The sequence below is a fragment of the Patella vulgata genome, chromosome 6 (assembly GCF_932274485.2).
Source record: "Patella vulgata chromosome 6, xgPatVulg1.2, whole genome shotgun sequence".
NCBI lineage: Eukaryota > Metazoa > Mollusca > Gastropoda > Patellidae > Patella > Patella vulgata.
Window position 1 is genome coordinate 74,713,452 of NC_065884.2, and position 25,017 is coordinate 74,738,468.

Genomic DNA, 25,017 nt, shown 5'->3' on the forward strand with positions numbered 1-25,017 from the left:
TAAAATAAAAGGCTTTTGATCTTTATTCTGTATTTTTGAATATATACATACAATTCTTTTAAATAAATAATTCAAACTGAAAAATTCAACAGTAATTAATTTGTTATATATATATGTTTGATTTGAACTATACATAACGTTTAAAATCGCAAGAATAAGTTTATAATATTATAGCGCTCTTTAAATCATTATAAGAATCATGTGTCTAGTTTGAAAGACATGTTTCCTCGATAGTCCAGAAGCTTTCAAACTTAAAGATTGGTTGACGTTCAAGCTATTGTAGACCCTGATTCGCATGTCGCATGACGTCCAAGCTATTTTAGGCACTGCTTCACGTTCTAACGTCATTTATTGTGAACTAACTTATTGTCTTTCTCTATCCACATAAGTTACAATAGATACCTCAATAAACCTAACCCTAACCCTAACCCTAGTTACAATAGATACCTCAATAAACCCCGGGGAGACATACCTTTCTCTATCCACATAGGTTACAATAGATACCTCAATAAACCCCGGGGAAACATACCTTTCTCTATCCACATAGGTTACAATAGATACCTCAATAAACCCCGGGGAAACATACCTTCATAAGTTACAATAGATACCTCAATAAACCCCAGGGAAACATACCTTTCAAGAAATGATTTAAGATCCAGAAAAATACAACACGTATTGTCAGTAATACCATAATCAACATGGATACTTTATGAAGCTGCATTTGAAAAAATTTAAGAACACAAACAATAAATGGTCCATCTTATTTTATATTCCAACTAAAGATTGGTGATGATATCATATATTCTCTTTTATAGTCTACCATCTTGAAATTCAACATATTTTTGAGGAATGGCAATACATATTGCCGATAGTGAAGACATCCTGATAAGATGCAGGATTGCATGACTTGATCAGTTTTGGATTTACTGAAACATATGTCTCTAAAAGTTTACATTAAACTTTGGAAGTATCCAAGGGCATCACAAAGACCAAATGGTGTTTAATTATATTTTGAACGGGTAAGAAGCTAATGCAATATATGCAATATACACAATATCATATTTCATATAAAATTCATATATTAATTTACAAACACAACAAAGATCAACATTTTAATCAGTTTAAAAGCATTTCATATATTTGATTAATTAATATGTGTATGGGTTATAATTTATATGAGGCAATTTAATGATATGTGAATTAATGATCTCGTGAATGATGAAGATGATGATGATGACAACAACAATCATGTAATGATCAGACCTCCACATCAAAATGTCTTTATGAATCGGGATTCTGTATGTGTGTTAAATTACTTAACTTGTGTTAAATTACTTAACTTGTGTTAAATTACTTAACCTCTGTTAAATTACTTAACTTGTGGTGAATTACGTAACTTGTGGTGAATTTATCTGGTAAAGGAATGGAATATTTTAACATCTCATTGACAATAATTTGATTAATTTGAGACTAACAAACCGTTAAGTTCAATGCTCAGAAACGAATTATCGTTCTGCATAATTCTCATCATTTCATTTTTTGTTTATTCTATGACCGACCAAGTTGCATGCGTTGGTTAGATGCTTGAACTTATTTATAATACCAGTTAGTCTTCTTGAGGTCTGATCACAGCATGTGTACAATAAGCAAAGTTCACAACCTTTTAACACATAATAAATAAACAATATACTATGGTTAGAAATCACATAATTAATGTTTGGGGCAGTATATACACCACTTTCACATTAACTAAACAAATTTTAGTGATTTAAAATTTCTTAATTTAAAAACTTCATAACACATTAACAAAGACCAGAATAGACCAACAGAATGGGTTGTTAAAGTCTATAGTCTTGATTATCATATAATCAGATAGATGTAAGAAGGAATGGGGATAAACATATATATATATATATATATATATATATATATATATATATATATATATATATATATATATACATGTATAAAGAGATCTAAAACAATGCTGGGTTGTTTTTATGGCAAGGGTTTTCAACAAAACAATTTTACAATATTCACGGGTTGAATTAAATCGATATTTAATTAAGTGAAATAAAATGAAAAATGCTTTTTGGTAAAAGTCAATTAATGATAGTAAGAAGTTACTATGTCCTATTTAAAAATAGAGAGTGAAACATTAAGTAATATATTGATGCTGAACAGGGACTCAAGTCTGTGTGAAATTTTTAGCATACTAAAAATGAATCAGGTTTTGCCTAGAGACTCTTCATGCTATATAACACAGACTGGTTATTTTGGTCAAACTGATTTCATTTTTAATTCTTCTGGGGCTTTGATAAATACATCATCAGTTTAATCTCAGGAACAATACTTTGGTCAAAACTAATGAGTTTAAAGCATACATTTTTTGTGTTTAAATTACTTTTTCGTTGAAGAAAAAGGAAGAACAATATTTCAAATCATTTAGTAATAAATGCAGATTAATATCTTGTGTTACAGTATTGGATGTAATTTCCATCGATCTTGATAGAATCATAAAAAACATTATTAGTCTAGTTTCAGATTTCTTTCACTTCTTTGTTGACAGTATTTTAAAAATCAATTACAGGATTTCTGACTTATTTCTATGAGTTTTAATTATTATAAATTCAAAATGCATATATTTCTTTGGAATGTAAAGGATTAAATTAAAAGATACAATTCATTATTAATAATATAAGCTAGATAGATATATATAATAAGATAATTTTAAACAAAAGCACTTTTATCATATCAAAAAATTTATAATTTGCATTAAAACGATACATGATTCCCGAAGCATATGAAGAGTTTTCCCCTAAAAAACAAGATCAACACCGGTTTACTTTATACTAATTTAAAAATAAATACCCGGTATAAATAGTATTACAAATTGGCATATTCCTTGCAAAAAAATTGAAATACTTGAAATTTGACATCTAGTGATAATTCTTAAAATAATTTTATTTTAAAACCACCTAATATGTAATTAATTTAATAAATCAATTTTGTCTGTCCTCTGAACAACCATGAAATGAATTTTTTTTTGGTTAAATTTTGCCCAAGAATATATAATACTGGTTTAAAACAATTTTATATTTAACTAAATTTTAATAATCATGTTTGTTGTCTGGACCATGAAAACGTCTTGCTTTTTTCTTAATTCTTGCCCGATTTTTATCTCATTTTCGGAAGAACCCTTCATATTATAACTAAATAAAATACATTTTACAATAAAATTACATAAACAAAACAAAATTAGACAAAATGAATAAAAATCTTTGTTAACCCTTTAAGCCCCTGACACATATAGATAATAACTACCCCAGCTACTCAAAAAAAAACCAGACAAAAAAAGGGATCTTTCTTATATTGAGGTTTTTTTTGTTGACGAGTTTCAAAACTACCGATGTACCTGCTGCCTCAAACCACCCGAGTCACAGAACTAGTGTATGTTCCTTCATTAGTTTAAAGCCATACACATGAATCAGGCAGTTTGAAGCCATACACATGAATCAGGCAGTTTGAAGCCATACACATGAATCAGGCAGTTTGAAGCCATACACATGAATCAGGCAGTTTGAAGCCATACACATGAATCAGGCAGTTTAAAGCCATACACATGAATCAGGCAGTTTAAAGCCATACACATGAATCAGGCAGTTTGAAGCCATACACATGAATCAGGCAGTTTGAAGCATTAGAGGAGTACAATCCAGGAGTTAAAGGGTTAAAGGTTAATGAAATAAACTGAATACTGGCACATTATTGGGACTCAAATTTTTTTTAAAAATTTGCATAACTTTGAGAATATTTTTGGTTTTAACATTTTTGATTTGATTTATAAATGTCTTTCTGTTCATCAAAATTGTTGTTCTTTTCAGATAATTCCAATTGTGGAAATAAATGACTGGACAATCATGAATAAAAGACTAATATGGAAGATGAAAACAGTCTGGTTAATGGGAAAACAAGCATCACATGTTCATCCTCATGCTTTATATAATACTGGTACATTTCTAGCTTACCACTTAATTGTTTCTATTGTCAAATTTGTAGAAAATTCTGAGAAATGATTTCAAGATACCCCCAAAAAACACCATTTTGAAATTTAAAATGTTTAAGTAATAATTACTATAGTAACACAACATCGAAACTCATGACAAATATGTTTTAGTGATGTCGGTAAATATTGATAACGAAGGATGATGTGTTGATAAAATGACGAATCAATATAAATAATACATCTTGAGGTTTATATATATTCAACAGAATCACAATTTTCACGGTCAAAATACGAAAAAATGAAATCACATGATGCTATGTCACAAGAAATGAAAGCAGGTGTCACTTAAACATGGCAGCTGAATGAATATTCATAAGCTGATTAATATACATATGTATCACGTAACCATGGAAGCACAGGTATAGTCGCTATGGAAACACAACAAAAATGGCTGATGACATTTGATGTCTTATGTAGCAGTTTATATTTGATTAAGTATTTGATGCCACGGTTACACAATGATCAATGGAATTATCCGAAGCATATAGTGTCTTAATAATAGGCACATGGACAACTTGACTGACGTTTTCAAATATAGGGTGAAACGTCTTCTAAATGAACAATTCAAAAGAATGTCATTGCTAACAAATAATGTCTGTTAACAAAGTCAAAAAATGAATATTTTGTGATTCTGTAAAATTCTTTCAATGGTTGGTCGTTTTTTTTATAAGTTTATTTAAAGTTTGTCCTTTGGTTTGAATCGCAAGTGTCCAGTTTTATCAATAATAGAATTGATCATTTCTCTGAAAACTTCTCCATCACCAGGACAACTATCAATGTCTCTCCACAAAGCTGTGTAGCACTGAAACCAGGGTAACCATCATAAATAACCATAATCTGTTGCTATGGAAACTTGTTCCTGAAAAAGTCAAATTATGAAAATTACATAAAGCGATTCCTTGGTCTTTTCTACTTTAGGTAGATTTATGAGTTCAGCAAAAGTCTTGTGTCTGGTCCCTGATATTTTAGGCCTGGGATAGATCTGGTTAACATTTGATGACCTAGTGTCCATGCCCCCATGAAAACGTTAAAAGCAAATAAAAAAAACCCCTCTGTTTATCGAGAAACTAAAAATGTTTGTAACAACTGGAGTTGTTTCCCTTTGTATTTACTAGGTTATACTGGTTAACAAATTACAACATGGGGTGGTGACGTGTCTCAATAATACACAGACACAGAAACCAAGTGAAATGGGGTTTAATGTCCTACTCCGACTGGGCTAATGAAGATGAGCATATACCATGCAGTGAGCTATGAGGTAAATTTTACCCAGGCAGCGGAGCCACAGCCAAGTCAATGACATTAACATTTGGTAAATTTTATTTTTATGTGTTTGAGAGATTTTTAATTAACTTGTGATATTGTGAAAGTTGAATCTCCATTTTATTCAGAATTTACAAAGATAAGATGAATTGAAAAATTTGACCTATATATAATAGTATCTAAAATTCCTTGATGAGCCTCTTTATAATCGAAACGAGGAGATACTCTCCAATTGATATCTATAATCCTAGGTTTAGGGTTAGGGTTATAATCGAAGCCAGGAGATTCTAATCTATTTAATATTGGAGAAATCTGATGCCATCGACAGTTGGTTATGGTCTGGATAAGTTAATTAATGTCTAATTAATAGTTTATATAACATTTCAGACCTAAAGAAAGATCTGCTATAGGCAGACTTAGTTCTTATATAATGCATGTTTAAATAAATGTTACATAATCAATTTGAGCGGAGCATATATTTCTAAAAAAAAATACAAATGACGCCATGTACACATTGGTGTGTGAGTAAAAGACTGTTAATAGTATTAATTTGATATAAGAGTACGCTGTAGCGCTATTGTAATTTAATATAAGAGTAGGCCGTAGCGCTACTGTAAATTGATATAAGAGTAGGCCGTAGCGCTACTGTAAATTGATATAAGAGTAGGCCGTAGCGCTACTGTAAATTGATATAAAAGTAGGCCGTCATGCTACTGTAATTTGATATGAGAGTAGGCAGTAGCGCTACTGTAATTCTATATAAGAGTAGGCCGTAGCGTTGCTGTAATTTGATATAAAAGTAGGCTGCCTGCTACTGTCAAGGCAAAATATCCCCTCATTGCACACTGTATGGCGTGTGGCTGTCTTCATTAGACCAGTCAGTGCAGTTAAACCCCATTTCATTTTATTTCTAATAAATCAAATTCTATCAAGCAAAGTAAATTTCTTCTCACAAATTTTGATAACCCTACAAATTGACTAAAATGATTTCATGCCAAAAATTTTCCACTGGAATGAAATACATTTATATGTTTGTTTGTTGGCACAATGTCTGATGTCATGGGTTAAATTATACTAATCTTTTCTATGTTTGTTAACCATGTCTACAGAAGTTTAGACATGATGACCCAGACATCCAATATTGACCGAGACAAATACACTAGCAATTGCATGGAATATTGATGAATAAACTGATGACAGGAATAAAGTTCAAAGCTGAATGAATTAATAGAAATACATAAATATGTAGATATTACAGCAACATCTAGTGGACAACATATATATAAAGCTCTACAGGACTGAAAAGAAAATCTTCCAGCAAATGCCCATGAGATGTAATGATCTATATGAAACCATGAAGCATTGAATTTGAGAGATAGAAATATAACATTAATAATACAGGAAGTTTATAGCAGACTAATTTTGTCTTTAGAACAGGTTAACATGACAGTTTAACATGATCTTAATATTCTAACTCAAAATTTCCCTCATAGCACACTTTATGGCATATACCTGTCTTCATTAGCCCAGCCAGAGCAGAAGAGAAGGACGTTAAGTCCCATTTCATTTCATTTGATTACCTCAAGGAAGCCTCTTGGCATGTTTTTGTATGAAGGGGTGGGTGGTCGAGTTGTATCAAGGTGGGTTGGTGGTCGAGTTGTATCAAGGGGGTGGGTGGTCGAGTTGTATCAAGGGTGTGGATTGTCATGTTGTATCAAGGGTGGTTGAGTAGTCAAATTTGTGCACTTTAGATGATAAGGCCTGTTGTTGAGTCAACTGGCGTGGTATTGATCCCAAGTAGTAGTGTCCCCTGCCCAATCTCACGGTTTGTCTCTGGTTTCCTGCTACCTGTGAAGACCCTTACATGCAGGCAACCCTTACATGCAAGCAATCCTTCACAAGATGATCAGTGTCTATAACTTGTTATTTTGTATTTCTGTTAGACTGGTTATCTGTTGTCTAGATGCTGTACCGACCATCATCTAAAGGGAGCCACTGACCCTAAAGGTAGTCACTGACCCTAAAGGGAGCAACTGACCCTAAACGTAGCCACCGACCCTAAAGGTAGCCACCGAACTAAAGGGAGCCACGTAAAGTCAATAAACTCCTGCTTACCTTTATTTGAACCTGTATGACTGGAATGTCCACCTTGCTTTTCCTCCCCTTTTTCTTTACCCCCTTCCTTTTCCTTTTCTTGTTCCTCCTCCCCCTCACCATCCTCTGAATTGGTCACGTAACTGTCTGTCACCTCCTCAGATACGGGGAAAACATTCGTTGATGTGTCGAGAGAAACAACTTTTATTTTCTCCATTCCCTCTTTACGTATTCGCTGTAATTCTGTATATTGCTCGTTGGTTGGTTCACAGTTGTGAGGGGAATGAAGATATGATTGGTAGAAAAACGTGTAATTCTGAAAACACTGGGGGACGGATCGAGCTACACAAAACCACATGTCAAATAATCGCCTGAAATATAAACAAATAAATAACCAATTACATTTAATATCAGTTTGTGTATCTCAGAGAGAGAGAAAGGGTTTAACTCCACTCCACACAAACTAGGTCATTTCGGGACTAACATTTGGTTTAATTTGGTTTCAATCTTTAGCAGCAGGAGGAAACTGGAGGATCCAGAGGTTGGACAGGCGAACCCACTCCTTGTCACATACAACCGGGGAATCGAAACCACGCCACTCGACTCAAACACAGATCTTATGATACAGCGCGCACGTGCTAACCATTCGGCCTTCTTTATCTCGGATCAATTACATTGTGGAATTACATTTAATTTCCACCAATGAAAATACAGTTTCCCCTTGAAAGGCATCCACAATAAAGGGGTCTCATATGAGTTTCTTTTGACCCAATGAAGTCAGACATTTCTTTAACCAATCAGCGTTGATGTTTCTAGTGCGTTACCTACAGTTCAATGTACCTCGCACCAAAAGCTCGCCATAACAGACCGTTTCATTGCCTAATCCCTCGTATCATCCAGAACACAAGTTAAATAACAACTTTTCCAGATCCTAGTGTAGTAAAGACAAGTAAACGATATTTTAAACCATTAAAAAGAAACGAAATAGGATCTGTGTTCTAATCAGATTGATTGCATATAGAGGTTTTCAGCACTAAGAGGAAGAATTATATATTTTATTCACTTATTACTAGCACGATTCACCCGGGGACCAAATTTACCAGGGGCCCAATTCGCAGAGGGCCTAAATTTGTCTGGTACCCAATTTGTTCGCCTAACACATTCACAGGTTCATGCTGGATAATTTGATATGTGACAGGTAGATCGCAGTAACGAAGCATGAAGGGTGAACACACACAGACAACCATCAGTTTGATTTTTTTTATTTCACAGTAAATATCATCTACATATTATAATGGATCTTAATTCAATACAGGTTTTAATGCGTATCTTATAAATATGTATGTTTCACTGTTATCAATGATATCATTACCATCCCCTACTGTGCAATTCATTTGTTTCACCAATAAACTTTTATCTCTAAATGTGAGCCACAGTGTCTCGGTGAATAAACTTACAAACAAGGAGGTCTCCGATTGGCTACAGTAGAGTCACAGTGTCTCGGTGAGTAAACTTGCTAACCAGGAGGTCTCCGATTGGCTACAATACATCTGGAATTTCCTTTGGGGTTCATCCTGTCAGTGATACAAGACGGAACCTCGATCAGATGAAATGAAAAACTAAGGACCTGTGTACACATTAGCGTTCTTGTAATCCAGGAATAATTTAACTTGAAGTACACAACGGTACATTAGCCCAGTCAGAGCAAAAAAGTAGGAGATTAAACCGTTTTTCATTTTATTTATCTATAAAATATTTTATATAAATCAAAACACATATTCAAAGTGCTGCTTAGATTGTGGGGGCAATAACAGTACTGAAATTGGGTTTTAAAATCTTACTATTCTGCTCTGACTGAACTAATATGGATACAGTAGGGGGAGGTGGTGGGGAAGGGGTGGGGAGAACAATCTGCATATCATTCTGCACCAACAGGGTGGGGGTGAGGAGAATAATCTATGTAGGCCTATTACAATGTTAAAGATTTGATAAATAGACTAAATGTTATTTGTGAAGAAATTACGACGAGGTAAAATAAATCAATAATGAGCTAGTGTAGGTCGGTGAATTCCTAGACTTAACATTATCCAATCAATTGGCAAATTACCAACAAATAAACTGCTAATTCAGCACAAAAAAATCACATTATAACTGATGATGTCAGCGTCTAAATTGAATCAGAAATGGTATAAAGTGTTCTTGTTGATAGATAAAGCATACCCTGCCTCAACGGTAAATGAAATAGAAGGATGTGAACTCCCCAAATGAGGAGTGATATGAGATGTTCTAGAAAGAGAAAGCATACCCAGTCTCATGTACAACACCTATACTATATATCTAGACTAAATGGTATCAGATGTTCTAGAAAGAGTAAGCATACCCTGTCTCATGTACAACATCTATCAATACTATATCTAGACTAAGTGGTATGAGGTGTTCAAGGAAGAGTCAGTATACCCTGTCTCAATGGTACATGACACCAGTCACTATGTCTAGGTAATTAATTAGGGTAATATAAAGTCAGTCTTAAAGCAAATATACTATCCCATTCCAAAATGAGGTGCAGGGATGAGGTACAAAATTGGAATGTTGTTAAAGGCTCAATACCACTCTTGTTGTAACTGAATAATATGTCCCAATCTTTATTCTGGTCAACAAATTGTACTATTTTACAATATTCCAATTAATTGATGATACAAATTTCATCTTAACACACCCAATTTAAAAAATTGGAAAAATTCAATAAATGATTTGAAAAGTCTAACGTAAACCTTTTCAAATGTGACTTGGATTTAAAAATATTTTTGAACCCTCTGGGCAAGTAAAATAGGATTTAATGGATAATTTACACAACAGGTAGGACACTTAAACATCTAATACTTAGAATAAGGCTATTATTTATTTTCTGGAGCTGTCAAGCCAGCAAGAGTGTTATTGTCCCTTTAAGTGTTGATTCAAGATGGATTTGGAGTTGGGGGTGATATGGGTGGGGTGGCAGGGTGTTAATCATGATAAAAACTAAATATGCCCTTAAATGGATCCTACCATTCAATTTGTTTTCATCAAGAAAGTATTTTATGGGATTATTTGGCTTACTGTCATCTCCTTGTTTATATGTAACAGCTCAACAGAGAGAAATGGGGTTTAACGTCCACTCGACACAAACTAGTTCATTTCGGAACTAATATATGGTTCAATTTTATTTCCATAATTCGCTTGTGCGTAGGGGTCTTTAGCAGTGGGAGGAAACCGGAAAATCTGGAAAAAACCCACGAGGTTGGACAGGCGACCCTACTCCTTGCCAAGAAAATCCGGGGAATCAAAACCACGCCAGTTGACTCAATGAGAATCGAACTGAATGACTCAGATTGTAACCAATAGGAATTGACCTACTGATCTCCGGTATAACGTTAAACAATACACAATGAGTTAATATTGACCGGGTTGCGTGGTATCTAACTTTTATACACTATATTGACCAGGCTGCGTGGTATCTGACTATTATACACTACTGTAATCTTACGCTGTTCAAACAACAATCATAAACGTCTAGCACGTGGAGGGTATTAGTGACTAATAGCCTGAGACTACAGAACATAATCTTAATGATGACTAGAACGACCAGCTCGATCTATAAGAAACGTAATAATTCTGATTCATGATGAAACGTTTAAAACTTGTCTTCTGCGTAGTTTGAGATATATAACTCTTCGTACAATAATCCATGATTTACGATGAAACGTAAATCAATCTTTAAATCAATCTACAGTCTAGAAGTTTTTGATGGTCCTCTCTGACAATTCTGCTGTAGAGTTTGAGAAACATTACTCTAGAAACTTCTCTGACTATTTAGTGAAAAGATGGGTACATGACCATATATAGACACCAGATGGAGTATTGATAGCATGAATAAGGAAAGAAATGGAGATGGAACCGGGTTAAAAATGGAGGCCAATTAACGGATTACTTTAACCCTTTAAAACACGAAGTGAAATGAATTTGAGTTTCTGCATCAACCGGTGTATTGAAGACAGGCAGGTGCCCTGATAATACCTGTATGTCCTACCTGCACCAACTGGTGTAATAAATACAGACAGGTGCCCTGATAATACCTGTATGTCCTACCTGCACCAACGGGTGTAATTAATACAGACAGGTGCCCTGACAATACCTGTACGTCCTACTTTTAATTATATTTCCAATTGTCCTGTCAATAGTCAGCGGATTTGTTTGCCAATTGAGTTTAACGATATAATCACCTCCACAGATCCTCACAACATCGGATATAATCACCTCCACAGATCCTCACAACATCCGATATTGTTTCATGAGAATTAAAAACTTGTTAACTTACGAACATATTCCTGTATGATTGTCATTTTTGTTGCCTTCTTGAAAAGCATTATTTTCTTTCTGGCACAGTTCCTGCATTACTGGAATATCCTTATTGGTACAAACAACATTACTCACAGCTGAAATAGACAAAACAACATCCATTATTACTTGAATAAAACATAATTAACAACCCACTTATTGGTAGAGCTACAAACAGTTAGGATTTCAGGTCACAAAATCTCCCCCCACCCCCGATCATCATATTATGAGTTATTAGAGCAGATAATGATAAACATCTGTGGTGAGATTATGAGTTATTAAAGTAGATAATGATAAAACACATAATCTGTGGTGAGATTGTGAGTTATTAGAGTAGATAATGATAAACATCTGTGGTAAGATTATGAGTTATTAGAGCAGATAATGAGATTATGAGTTATTAGAGTAGATAAGACATTAACATTGTATAATCATGTCATGAATAATGTTGAGTCACACATCTACACAATCATAAAACTATTACACTAATATATGACACCACCAGATATCTTTACAGGGGAATTTCACCCAGACAGCACGTGTCTAGCTATTAACTGTTCAGGAAAGAGGAATTTCACCCAGACAGCACATATCTAGCTATTTAACCTCTAATCGTGGCACCAATCTGACAGAAATTTTAATATAGGAATGAAATGCTTTATTTTAGAATAATACATATAATACATGTTTTAATACATGTTCAATGACTGGAGAGTTTTGCCAAGGCAGCATCTCTTCATCTATTTTCGCTTCAAATACAGGAATAATGGGAAAGGGTCATCAATACTCTTTCACCATATCAAAAAAGTGATTAATTGTAAATAATAAAATATTCAAAAACAACCTTTGGAGAAACTTTTTAATTCTTCAAGATCTTGATGACAAGAGTTTTATGAACAATGTTTATTACAAAATGAAAATCTTTTGAGAACAATAATCAATTACTATATGTTTTTAACGTTTGTTTTTCTACCCAACCAACAGAGATCTCTGAAACACTTAAATATCAGTTTAAAGAATGTGGTCTTGAATTCCAACTGATCAATCATAAATAATACCAGAGATGGATGTTAGGGAACATGAAATCATACCAGAGCTGGATGCTACGGAACATGAAATCCAGAAAGCGAGAGTTTTATTCTGTATCTTATATTCTAAATATCTTGGTTACATCTAAATAATTAAATATATTCACTAGCTATTTCTTTCCTCTAAGACTGGATATAATTGACTATAACCTTTGTTAATCTGTTTATAAACCCGATATTATTATTTACATCCCACTTCTACTCGTTGCCACTTGCATCCTTTGATAAAACTGTCCTGTTTAATTGCAATACATGCTTAAAAGTATCCGTGTATCAGAAATGTACAGAAAGAGTACTGATCATTTCTGATACATAGATACTTTTATACCGTTTTAGATATCTATCAAGCATTAAGTAGCGGACGTTTAGTCCGACCCAGATCGCAATTGATAACGAGGCTCTAACCAATGTACATGAAACAACTAGTCAAAATCATAGTAATAAAACAAAATGGGGGGAACTACATGGCAGTTCAAAAACATATACAATGGCATTGAATTAACATAACAACATATTACAAAAATCAATTATTATACATACCAATTGGCATCTATTTCATAATTTGGTTTGATTTATATTAATATGCAAAATATATAAATTAGAATATTGAATAATTATTTTAATTAATTGTGATGATAGAAGGCGCAGTTCTCTTGCTGGACACTTCACAGGCATTGAAAATAAGCAGGATGAAAAAAAACGCCTAGAAAGTCCTAAACTTTATTACAAATAAATTTCAACGGAAGAACCATCCGCCGATGCAAACTTTCACCAGGAATGACCCACGTTTCGCATTTCCTTTACACTACATTTAATAATATCGCAGTCCTCTACGCCATAGACATTGTTTTGACGATGTGGTCTAAACAAACACGTGATTGTTTTACGCTCAGAGTATCATAGCAAGACGCACGTGTAAATACTACTCAGGTCGTCTCTCCACTGCGAAATCTTTCTACCACGAAATGTAACGTGAGGCTCAGAAAGGGATAAATAATGAAAGAACAGAAAGTATTTGTCACTTTTCGGTTGAAACGACTAGATAATAAATACTATTTTTCACATTTTCACAATACTCGATAGAAATGTGATGTAAGTAACTTATTAGCACCTTTCCTCGGTGTATCGGTGAATATCAGGACAGTTTTGGTCGGGAGCCGCCTCGGCTGGGCCCCTCGACCAAAACTGTCCTGATATTCACCGATACACCTCGGAAAGTGTGCTAATAACTACTACATACACCAGTACAGTAAATCAAGCACCTTGTTTATATATATATATATATATATATATATATATATATATATATATATATATATATATCTCAGTATATTATTATATACACCTTGTTTATATATATATATATATAATATTTATTCCATGGTTATAACAATATTGTTTCAATTAGTCACCTTAAATGTCACGATTATATCCAACCTATAGAGTTATATAGATATAACAATTGCTAAAAATAATACAATACACATATTATAGACTAGTATCTTAATACCTGCCTCACCAATTTCCTTTTAGGATCTTTGAAAGAGAGAGGGTTCACGAATAGAGTGATACAGATATAACAGTTGGTCAAAATAATACAATATGCATATTCAATTGGTATGGTTATAAAATAAAAATAATAGACTATTATCTTAATACCTGCTCCACTAAATTATATTTTAGGACCTTTGAAAAAGAGAGGGTTCATGAATAGAGTGTAGGCCACACACAGCTGCTGATAGTGAAAAGAGAGAGAGAGAGAGAGAGATGTCCACCAAAATATGGTTTATTTTTATGGCAAAAATTAATTTGGGCACCACGATTCTTAAAGGTGCTAAGACAAAATGAAAATTTTATAATTGAAACACAAATGCTTTCGAGCGCCATTTGTATGAAGTGACACGATGAATAAGGCTAAACATATCCTGTGTAGGAGAATACTACTGGTGTAGACTGGAATAACCAGACACCAAAGACTGCCATTCAATTTGGACTCATCACGTATTTCGCTGAACATAACTGATTAGAAATTACAGTAAAAACAGAAACAATTGAATGTAAATCAGTGTATATATTATTTGCGACCCATTTGTGTCCATTTCTAAGTGCCAAAAAATAGTGATTTAGTTCCTTTAAAAGTGGGTGGGAAACCCACGCAGTTAGGATAGCAACCCCATTCCTGGTGTGGGAGGGAAAACCCACGCAGTTAGGATGGCAACCCTATTCCTGGTGTGGGATGGGAAACTCGCGCGCCTAGGATGGCAACCCTATCCTGCAGGTGTGTAAAAAGATGCGAAGAAAGAAAATGGACAATATAAAGTAAAGGTGACATGAGTTTTAATCTTGTTATAGTTACCCCTGCTAACCTGTTACACCTATATATACAACAATAGGTGTCAGGTAACATCACAGGTAAAAATATATCAACAAACCCTATTCTGTATAACCTTACCGATATCTGGAGATAATTAATGTTTAAAACAGGTAATCAGTTTGTAATCATGGTAACAAGGTATATTTTATATAATCATAAACTAACTTCTTTATCTCAGAGGCACCAACTGGTAAAACCAAACATTGACAACTTGACATGAACAATGTGGCAATACTGTTTAAAGTAAACATACAACTCAACAATTCAACTTGACAGGAGAGAGAGAGAGAGAGAGAGAGAGAGAGAGAGAGATGGGGTTTAAGTCCACTCAACACAAATTAGGTCATTTCAGGACTAACACATGGTCCAATTCTATTTCAATAATTCGCTTGCACGTAGGGGTCTTTAGTAATGGGAGGAAACAGGAGGACCCGGAGAAAATCCACGAATTTTGGACAGGGGACCCCACTCCTTGTCACGTACAACCGGGGATTCTAGTAAGATAACAACATCAATATTGATTGAAACCTTGTCACGTACAACCAGGGATTCGAAACCATGCCAGTTGACTCAATGACAAACTTTATGATACAGCACGCACGTGCTAACCATTCGGCCATCCAACCCCCAAACATGACAGGAACAATGGGGTACAACTGATAAAACTAAAGATAGACAGAACAGACAACTTGACATGATCAGATTATACACAAATAATTTGCTACTTAAACTTTATGACATGTTTCTTGAAAGACTACAGAAGTGTTATCATCAGATGGTCCAGAAAAAGAGCAAGGACACCCTGTTTGGTGTTATATCTTATACAAACATTCTCAGGGAATTTCCCCTTGCATCAGATATTGTAACTTAAATATGGTTGTATTTCTTTAATCTGTTATGCATCTTGTTTAAATGAAGTAAAATAATATTTAAAGAAACTTGAGATGTTTAATATAAATAAACCTTGACATCCAGCCTTTTATCGTTTGATGATACAAATCTAAGTTATTCCTTGACATCCAGCCTTTCATCGTTGGATGATATAAATCTACGTTTATATGTGGTAGGCTTATATATCCAGTCTTTCATTGTTTGATGATATAAATCTACTTTATTCCATGTGGTAGGCTTGTATGCTTAACATCAAATTAGCTATTTCGTAAATATTTGAATTCCACAGGAAGCCTGGGATTCCATGATTTATTTATTGATATTACTTGCTTCAATGGATTATTATTTTATTCTATTATAATTTCACATTGAAGATTATACAAAAGAGGGGATTAAGTTATTTAGGTGGACTTTCTTTGGAGAGGGGGGTGGGGCCTATAAATATCGGTGCATATTATGTATGCTAAGCGAGGCGAGTTGCAAAATTGTCATTTTCACACTATCTGGTTCAAACCCGGGGTATCCTGGACAAGTGTCAAGTAGCCATATCAGTTGACTGCTTACATCTCCAAAATATTGACAAATTCTAAATTCACTATATTTTTGTAAAAATTTTGAAAATTTGACAGTTGGAAATGCTCTCCTGGAGGAAAAAATTCACTTTGTCATTTTTATTTTTTTTTCTTCAAAAGTTTTGTCACAAGGGCCTGAAGGGGGCCCGGGGCCCAAGGCATTTGCCTCTGTTGGCTTCACCTTTACATGTCACACGTAGTATAATATATTTTTTGTCCTGATATTAAAATTTTGATAAAAATAAAATAAACTCACCTTGACTCGTAAACAAACTCTTCCCCTGAACACTGACTAATAATATTAATATCACAGATAGACTCTTAAACATTATATAATAACACATGTTCTTATATACCACGGCTAATATACCACAGTAAAATATATCACAGATAATATTAGTTACACAACACGAGCGACTAGTCCAACAACACTACACTAAATGATCACAATTTATCAGAGCATCCTAGTTTTGTCCACACTGGACAAGAACACGTGACTTGTAAACCACACATTATGGATTACACATCAACTATTATCAATTGTCTCTACCGTCATTCCTAAAATACTAAAAATACCTTCATATTTTTATCTTAAGGGTTTGCCTTGTTACTATTAATAGAGATACAGTGTGTGTGTGGGATGTTTCAATCACTACCCACAAATTCCTTTAACATGTTACGTTCTTTCATTCATTCATTCATTCGTTCTCCAGCACAGATCATATTCACTGTGCAATTTAAGTTGAAATAAATTAGAAACATATTAGGCAACAAAATAAAATAGACTCCAACATGAATATATATTTTAACTCGTCATTTCTTAAAATAATATTATCTCTATAATTTACAATACGAAATTATTTCATACTTTTTATAACATATCAGTATAATTTAAAATACAAAATTATAACATTATCAATATAATTTACAATACGAAATCATTTCATACTTAATGGGCATAGTCTGATAGATAATTTACAATACAAAATTATTTCATACTTAATGGGCATAGTCTGATAGATAATTTACAATACGAAATCATTTCATACTTAATGGGCATAGTCTGATAGATAATTTACAATACGAAATTATTTCATACTTAATGGGCATAGTCTGATAGATAATTTACAATACAAAATTATTTTATACTTTTATAACACATCAGTATAATTTAAAATACGAAATTATTTCATACTATTTATAACATTATCAATATAATTTACAATACGAAATCATTTCATACTTAATGGGCATAGTCTGATAGATAATTCAACTACATAACCTTTGCATTGCAATGAAACATGCCCTTTTTAAATTGAAGGGTGTGTGGGGAAGGGGTGCAGGCGTGGGGGACAGTGAATGTCCTAACGCATGCATTTTAGGATCATAAAGTCTGTCATTAAATATGTGACACGGTTTAGAGTTGCCTGTCCAACCTTGTGGATTTTCTCCAGGTCATCCGGTTTCCTCTTACTACTAAAAACCCCTCCGGTTCCCTCTTACTACTAAAAACCCCTCCGGTTTCCTCTTACTACTAAAAACCCCTACGCTGAAGCCAATTATTTCAATAAAATTGAACCATATGTTAGTCCTGAAAAAACCTAGTTTGTGTTGAGTGGACGTTAAACCCCATTTCTATCTGTCTATCTCTTTGAATCACACCTTCCAGCTCACCAAGAAAGTTTTTACAGTTGTAATGAGCAAACCCTTGGTGTTCCCTAAAGGGGTTACAAGCATAGATAGAATGTCTACTCATTCATTTCCGTCCCTTCCTTGATCGCATTCATATAAATTGTTTTTTCAATGAATCATTGATAGCTAGTCTATAGCATAACTTTAGATCAACGTCTCACAATAAACCCTTACAAATAATCTTGGAAAGTGTTCACTTATTCAATTACTGAAGTCAAATCATTGACAGTCAAATTATTGACTTTAATAAAATATTCATTTAGTTATTCAATTAGTCAAATTATTCAATTAATCATTCAATTAGTCAAATTATTCATATTCAATTAGACAAGTTATTCATATTCAATTAACCATTCATTAGGTCAAATTATTCAATTAGTCAATTTATTCAATTAGTCAATTAGTCAAATTATTCAATTAGTCAAATTATTCAATTAGTCAAAGTATTCAATTAGTCAAATTGTCAAATTAGTCAATTAGTCAAGTTATTCAATTATTAAGTTATCAAACTATTCAATTTGATTGTTTAACAGTGAAATTATTCAGGTTATTCAGTTACTTGGATCGATTAATTAAACAGGTCAAGGTAAATTATCTGAGCAGCCAGGGTATATCCAATTACTCATACTATTATTCCAATTAGTAAAATTATATAATCAATTATACCTGTATTTGAGAAGTTGTTTAGAATGTGATTCACATTAATATTAATACCATTCAGTATTTACCAAGATATAATTAATATTGTCTCAAAAACACAGTTTTAATAAACAACGGAAGTCAACATTTTAATAATTTGATAAAATATTTCAAAAATTCTAATACAAATAAACTTTATAAAATCTAATTTTATACAACAAAGCTTTAAAATTTAATTTTATACAAAAATAAGTTTATAAAATTTAATTTGCTATAAAAAAGCTTTTAAAATTTAATCTGCTATAAAAAAACCTTTAAAATTTAAATAATTTTTGAATGGTGAGCCAGATAATATCTTTAGGAGTAAAAATGTAAATATTTGAGGTATATCATCACTATGATAGAATATTCCTGATAAAATGGATTCATCACTCATTGACAAACTTCTCAAATATCTCAGGTATTTTATCACTGGAAATTCATAGCTACTTGTCTTAGATTATCCAGGTATTATAATCATGTAATAGTCTCTTTCAGTAGATGATAAGTCCTGTATGCAAGTCATCGGTTGTATCTAGGCTTGTAGAAATGTAAAGTACCCAGAGTCTTCGGAGAAAATGTTGGGCATTTGAACTTATTTGATCACATCACTTGTTTTAACATGCTACCAGGGTATTCCTATACGTTGATATGTTATATATAGAAATGATGGTGGCTGGCGCATTAATTACCAGGTTCGACGTCTTTGATGGTCTGAAAAAGATCCTTGGGATATTCAAATCTGGTTGGCCCAGAACGGTGCAAAAACCAGAAGGACTGGTAATGAAAAAGCATCTAATACTTTGGATCATACAAATATGAGTTCCACCTGTACATGTAAAAGTGTATAGTCCTTCAGATGGTACAAATAAGAGTTCCACCTGTGTACTGTTGACGTACACGTAAAAGACCCCTTGGCAGTTGAAATTTGATGAAGAGTAGAATCTCTTTGATGGTACATTGTATGGTACATTGTATGGTACATTGTATGGTACATTGCCTGGTATATGGTACATTGTATGGTACATTGTATGGTACATTGCCTGGTACATTGCATGGTATATGGTACATTGTATGGTACATTGTATGGTACATTGCCTGGTACATTGTATGGTATATGGTACATTGTATGGTACATTGTATGGTTCATTGTATGGTACATTGTATGTCACATGCCCATCTTCATTAGGTGGTTAATACAGAAGAGTAAGATGTTAAACCCAATGCTAGAAGAGGTAATCAGTAAGTAGGGGAATCCCCTACACCTACAGATAATGACTAATAAGGGGAATCCCCTATACCTGCAGGTAATGAGTAATAAAGGGAATCCCCATCACCTACCTGTAATGAGTAATGCTATGAGTAACAGGTATAGGTATTTCTCTATAATTGAATCAAGGTCTGGAATATTCTCTATACAGATTGGTTTAAAGATCTAGAGAGAGAGAGAGGGAGATGGGGTTTAACATGCACCCGACACAAACTAGGTCATTTCAGGACTAACATATGGTTTAATTTTATTTCAATAATTCGCTTGCGCGTAGGGGTCTTTAGCAGTGGGAGGAAACTGGAGGACCCGGAGAAACCCCACGAGGCTGGACAGGTGGCCCTATTCCTTGTCATGTACACACCAGTTGACTCAATGACAGACCACAACACGCACACGCTAACTATTCGGCCATCCAACCCCCCTGGTTTAAAGATCCAACTTGATACTAAACGGATACCATGGGTTGGGTTAGGGTTACCATATTACAATGACTTGTAGGCCTACCCTATCTATTATTGTTTAAAGCTATTCTATGACAGAATTATCGTTCCACGGATAGTCACCAACACAATGGCAGTATCAGGATTATCCATGGATAGTCACCAACACAATGGCAGTATCAGGATTATCCACGGATAGTTACCAACACAATGGCAGTATCAGGATTATCCACGGTTAGTCACCAACGCAGTGGCAGTATCAGGATGATCAGTAGTTAGGTGCAAACGCCCTCCCCGGAAAATGTTCTTAAGGGAAATTCTGAAATTTGAGTATGTCCAGAGTAACATCAACATTTGCATCTTAACATCGATCAGAAAGGGTATTCTGTGACATTGTTATCCAGTGACAGTCCTGGATAATAAATAATTTTCAACCTCATGTTGTTTGTAAGTGTATTATCTACTACATGTTGTTCAAGGCTACTGTGTGTGTGTGTATTATCCAGTAGGTTATTGTCCTACATACCTGTTATATTCATCTATGATATATCTATATATATACCTATATATACCACAACAATATACCATAGTAACATGTTTACTGATATAATAATATATATATATCATCTCACTCAAAACAATATTCACCTTACTTTCATCATCCACCAGGAGCCAGAGAGAGAGAGAGAGAGAGAGAGGGGGAGAGAGAGGGAGAGAGAGAGAGCGAGAGAGAGAGAGAGTGGGGTTTAACCTCCACTCAACACAAACTAGAGTCATTTCGGGATTAACAAGTGGTACAATTTGTTAATATCCACTCGACACAAACTAGGGTCATTTTGGGACTAACACGTGGTAGGCTACAATTTGTTTTGTGCTTAGGGATCTTTACCAGTGTGAGGAAACCAGAGAAAACTCACGAGGCTGGACAGACAACACTACTCCTTGTCACGTACAAGCGGAGAACCGAAACCGTATTACATGACTCAATGACAGATCTTATGAAATACAGCACATGCATTAGACCATAATTTGGCCACCCAACCCTCCAAATAAAATATAATTTTCTGAATAATGAAAACTGTTTGGGTAAAAATCTTAAAAAATTCTTACACCTCTTCACATCTTCCCTAACCTAAAAATAATCTGCACATACGACAGAAAATAATTTCGCAAATATTTCAAATCATGTGCATGGCCATATTTGGAGAATGAATTTTCATGACATATATCAAGTGTACATGTGGGTGTTGAATTCTGTGGCGGTTAAAATATTTGTGGTTGACAATTTTACTCAAACTGGGGAAATGTTGTTATCTTGAAATGTTATCTTGAAAGACATCTGTCGAAAGATTTTAAAAGAATGTTTACGGCAAAAACAGTCTGACATTGTTTTTAATCAGAGACTATCCTTCTCATTTAATTTCGTAAAACGTTCTTCCGAATATGGCTTACTTTAGGTGCCAGCCCCGCATATGCTATATCTGATAAATGAGAACAGGGCTTCCTAATGTATCTTCCTGGGCTGTGCCCAGATTCCAACCAGGGCTAGGGTTAGGGGCATGTGACTAACGCAACCTCACAATTTTATATGTTGTATACGCTTGTCTAGTTGAAGACAATCCTTGAAGTAATGTATGATAGTGTATCATATCTAATAGAGAGATTAGATCAACAATCCTGTTATTGTTGTTTATATATATATATATATACAGGATCTATATATATATACTTATATGAACTGTTACACTGACCCAATAAACTTGTTGACAGATCATACAGATTATATTGAATAAACATTCTTCACTGTCTAATTTATCCACAGCCTTTCAATTATCTAATCAAATACTCATTTAACTAATAGAATATTATAAATCATTATTCAAATTCTAATTGAATATGTTCAATCATTATTTAAAATCTATTTGAATATTCGTTTCACATATAATGATAAGTATTTGGACTGTCAATCTTTGAAATCTAAATATTTATTATATCTGGGTTTTTTTTATATTTTTCAACCTCAGCAGATTTCACGGAATAAATATTAGTAAATATTTCATAGGAGACAAAAAATAGATCAAATACCAATAGTTTTAACAGAAATGAAATGAAATGGGGTTTAACGTCCTACTGTTCTCTGCTCCGAACTGAGCTAATGAAGACGGGCATATGCCATACAGTGTGCTATGAGGGAAATTTTGCCCACACAGTGGCACTACGACCTACTCTTATATCGATTTCGAACTGTCAAGGGATCTTTTACATGTACGCCAATGTGTACACGGGAGTTTTAATAGACATTCAATTACAAATAGTAAACAATCAGTTCTAATAGTAACGAATCAGCTTAAATGTACAGAGGTGTAAATACTAGTGAAAGATTAATAACAGACATAGACTCGATCAGTTTCAATCACAGACAAAGACTCGATCAGTTTCAATCACTGACTAGAAATCTACATGTTTCTTACAGTAGAATCTCATGAGAAATAAAACAACAAAAACAACACAAAGGTTAAAAAAACAGAAAATATATTCAACTTATTTTATAAAATAAACACCACTAAATATCAGCTGTGATCTAAACAAACAATCAAACATTATTTTTATATTTAATAACCAAACAAAGTAATATATATATATAAACAATGTAGTGAACGGTGGATGTGTGTTTTACACTTGTTGACCAGATGGTACAATTATTATTATTATTATTATTGTTCGATTTATATAGCGCTTCATTACACATGAATGTTTCTAAGCGCATTCACAACAAAACAGTTCAAAAACATTTTTGAAATAAATATGTTTTTAAGTTAGTCTTAAAGCTCGAATCTGGATGGAAGAGGACTCTCGAAGAGTTTTTGGAAGATCATTCCACATTTTAGCTGCTTTTAAGGAGAAGGCATATTAACCAGAACGTTTATTATATTTGGGAAACCTCAATATGCTACGATCACTTGAAGAACGAAGGTTGGATTGCCGCGGGGAATAGAAATCAAAGAGTTCTTTTAAATAACTGGGTGCAGTGTCAGAATAAATTGATTTAAACACATTCACAAGAGCTTTAAATTGAACCCTCGCTCTAACTGGAAGCCAATCATACAGTCCATTACTCTCTAATATATACAGGCGAGATAATACATTACTTTGGCCATTTTCAAACTAACTTATAGAAATCTTATATTTTCTTGGTTATTTGTGCATTGTGAGGAGAATTTTGCCGTAACAGCATCTTTTCGCCCTACAGGGTACTGGACAGTTGGGGTTGGGGTTGGGAGGGATGATGTAAACAAGAGAGAGAGAGAGAGGGGGGGGTAACGTCCACTCGACACAAACTAGGTCATTTCGGGACTAACATATGGTTTAATTTTACTTCAAAAATTCGCTTGCGCGTAGCTAGGGTCTTTAGCAGTGGGAGGAAACCGGAGGACCCGAGAAAACCTATGAGGTTGGACAGGTGACCCTACTCCATGTCACGTACAACCGGGGATTCGAAACCACGCCAGTTGCTCAATGACAGTTGTAGACTAGAGATAGGGTACTGGATAGGTGGGGTGGGTTGGGATGATGTAGACTAGATGGGGTGTGATTGTGTTTACTAGAGAAGTCTTGTGTATATATTGCTGTGTATAGATCCCAAAACAGTTGGAAAATAAAGTAAAAGTAGCAAAATGTTCCTGACAGATGGCCATCTTTATTAGCCATGGTTGATGCAGAAAGGTAGGATTCAAACCCCATTTAATTCACCTGTTAAAGGTGAAACAAATGGGAAGCAGGTAAGCGTTAATGTCCACCTTCATCTGTTGATATGATCACAAATCAAAGATAAAACAATAGCCAGGTTTCATTAAAACAATTATTATTACAATATGTGGATACATGAAAGACTGAGACAGGTGTTTGTAACACCTGGTTACAACTGTTTATAATTTACAGGTATATCTGACCTTTACACTGGTCCTAAAAAACATGTGTAACTCTTTTATTACAGGTGTTAAAAGACAATCAGATCAGATGTATAAAATGGTTCTCACCTTTAACAAACAATACAGGTGGATATCTAAACTAATCTAATGAAGTTTAACGTCCTACTGTTCTGCACCGACTGGGCTATTAAAGACATGATTACTGATACATGAAATAATGTGAAGTGAAATGAAGTTTAACGTGCACCAACTGGGCTAATGAAGAAGGGCATACACCATTCAGTAT

General features: G+C 33.9%; 1 long non-coding RNA gene across 2 annotated transcripts in view; it reads right to left on the reverse strand.

The window, feature by feature from the left end:
• The window catches only part of LOC126824867 (uncharacterized), a 65,757-nt gene continuing 40,740 nt past the window's right edge, over positions 1–25,017 (reverse strand). Inside the window, exons 1-5 of one of the 2 annotated variants that reach the window (XR_008788476.1) lie at positions 16,979–17,164; positions 11,778–11,895; positions 7,445–7,794; positions 505–4,925; positions 1–472 (exon numbers count right to left, since the gene is read on the reverse strand). This is a non-coding gene — a long non-coding RNA (uncharacterized LOC126824867). Of the gene's footprint in view, positions 473–504; positions 4,926–7,444; positions 7,795–11,777; positions 11,896–16,978; positions 17,165–25,017 lie in introns of those variants that run through there. The other variant, XR_007681658.2, reaches the window with a different exon arrangement.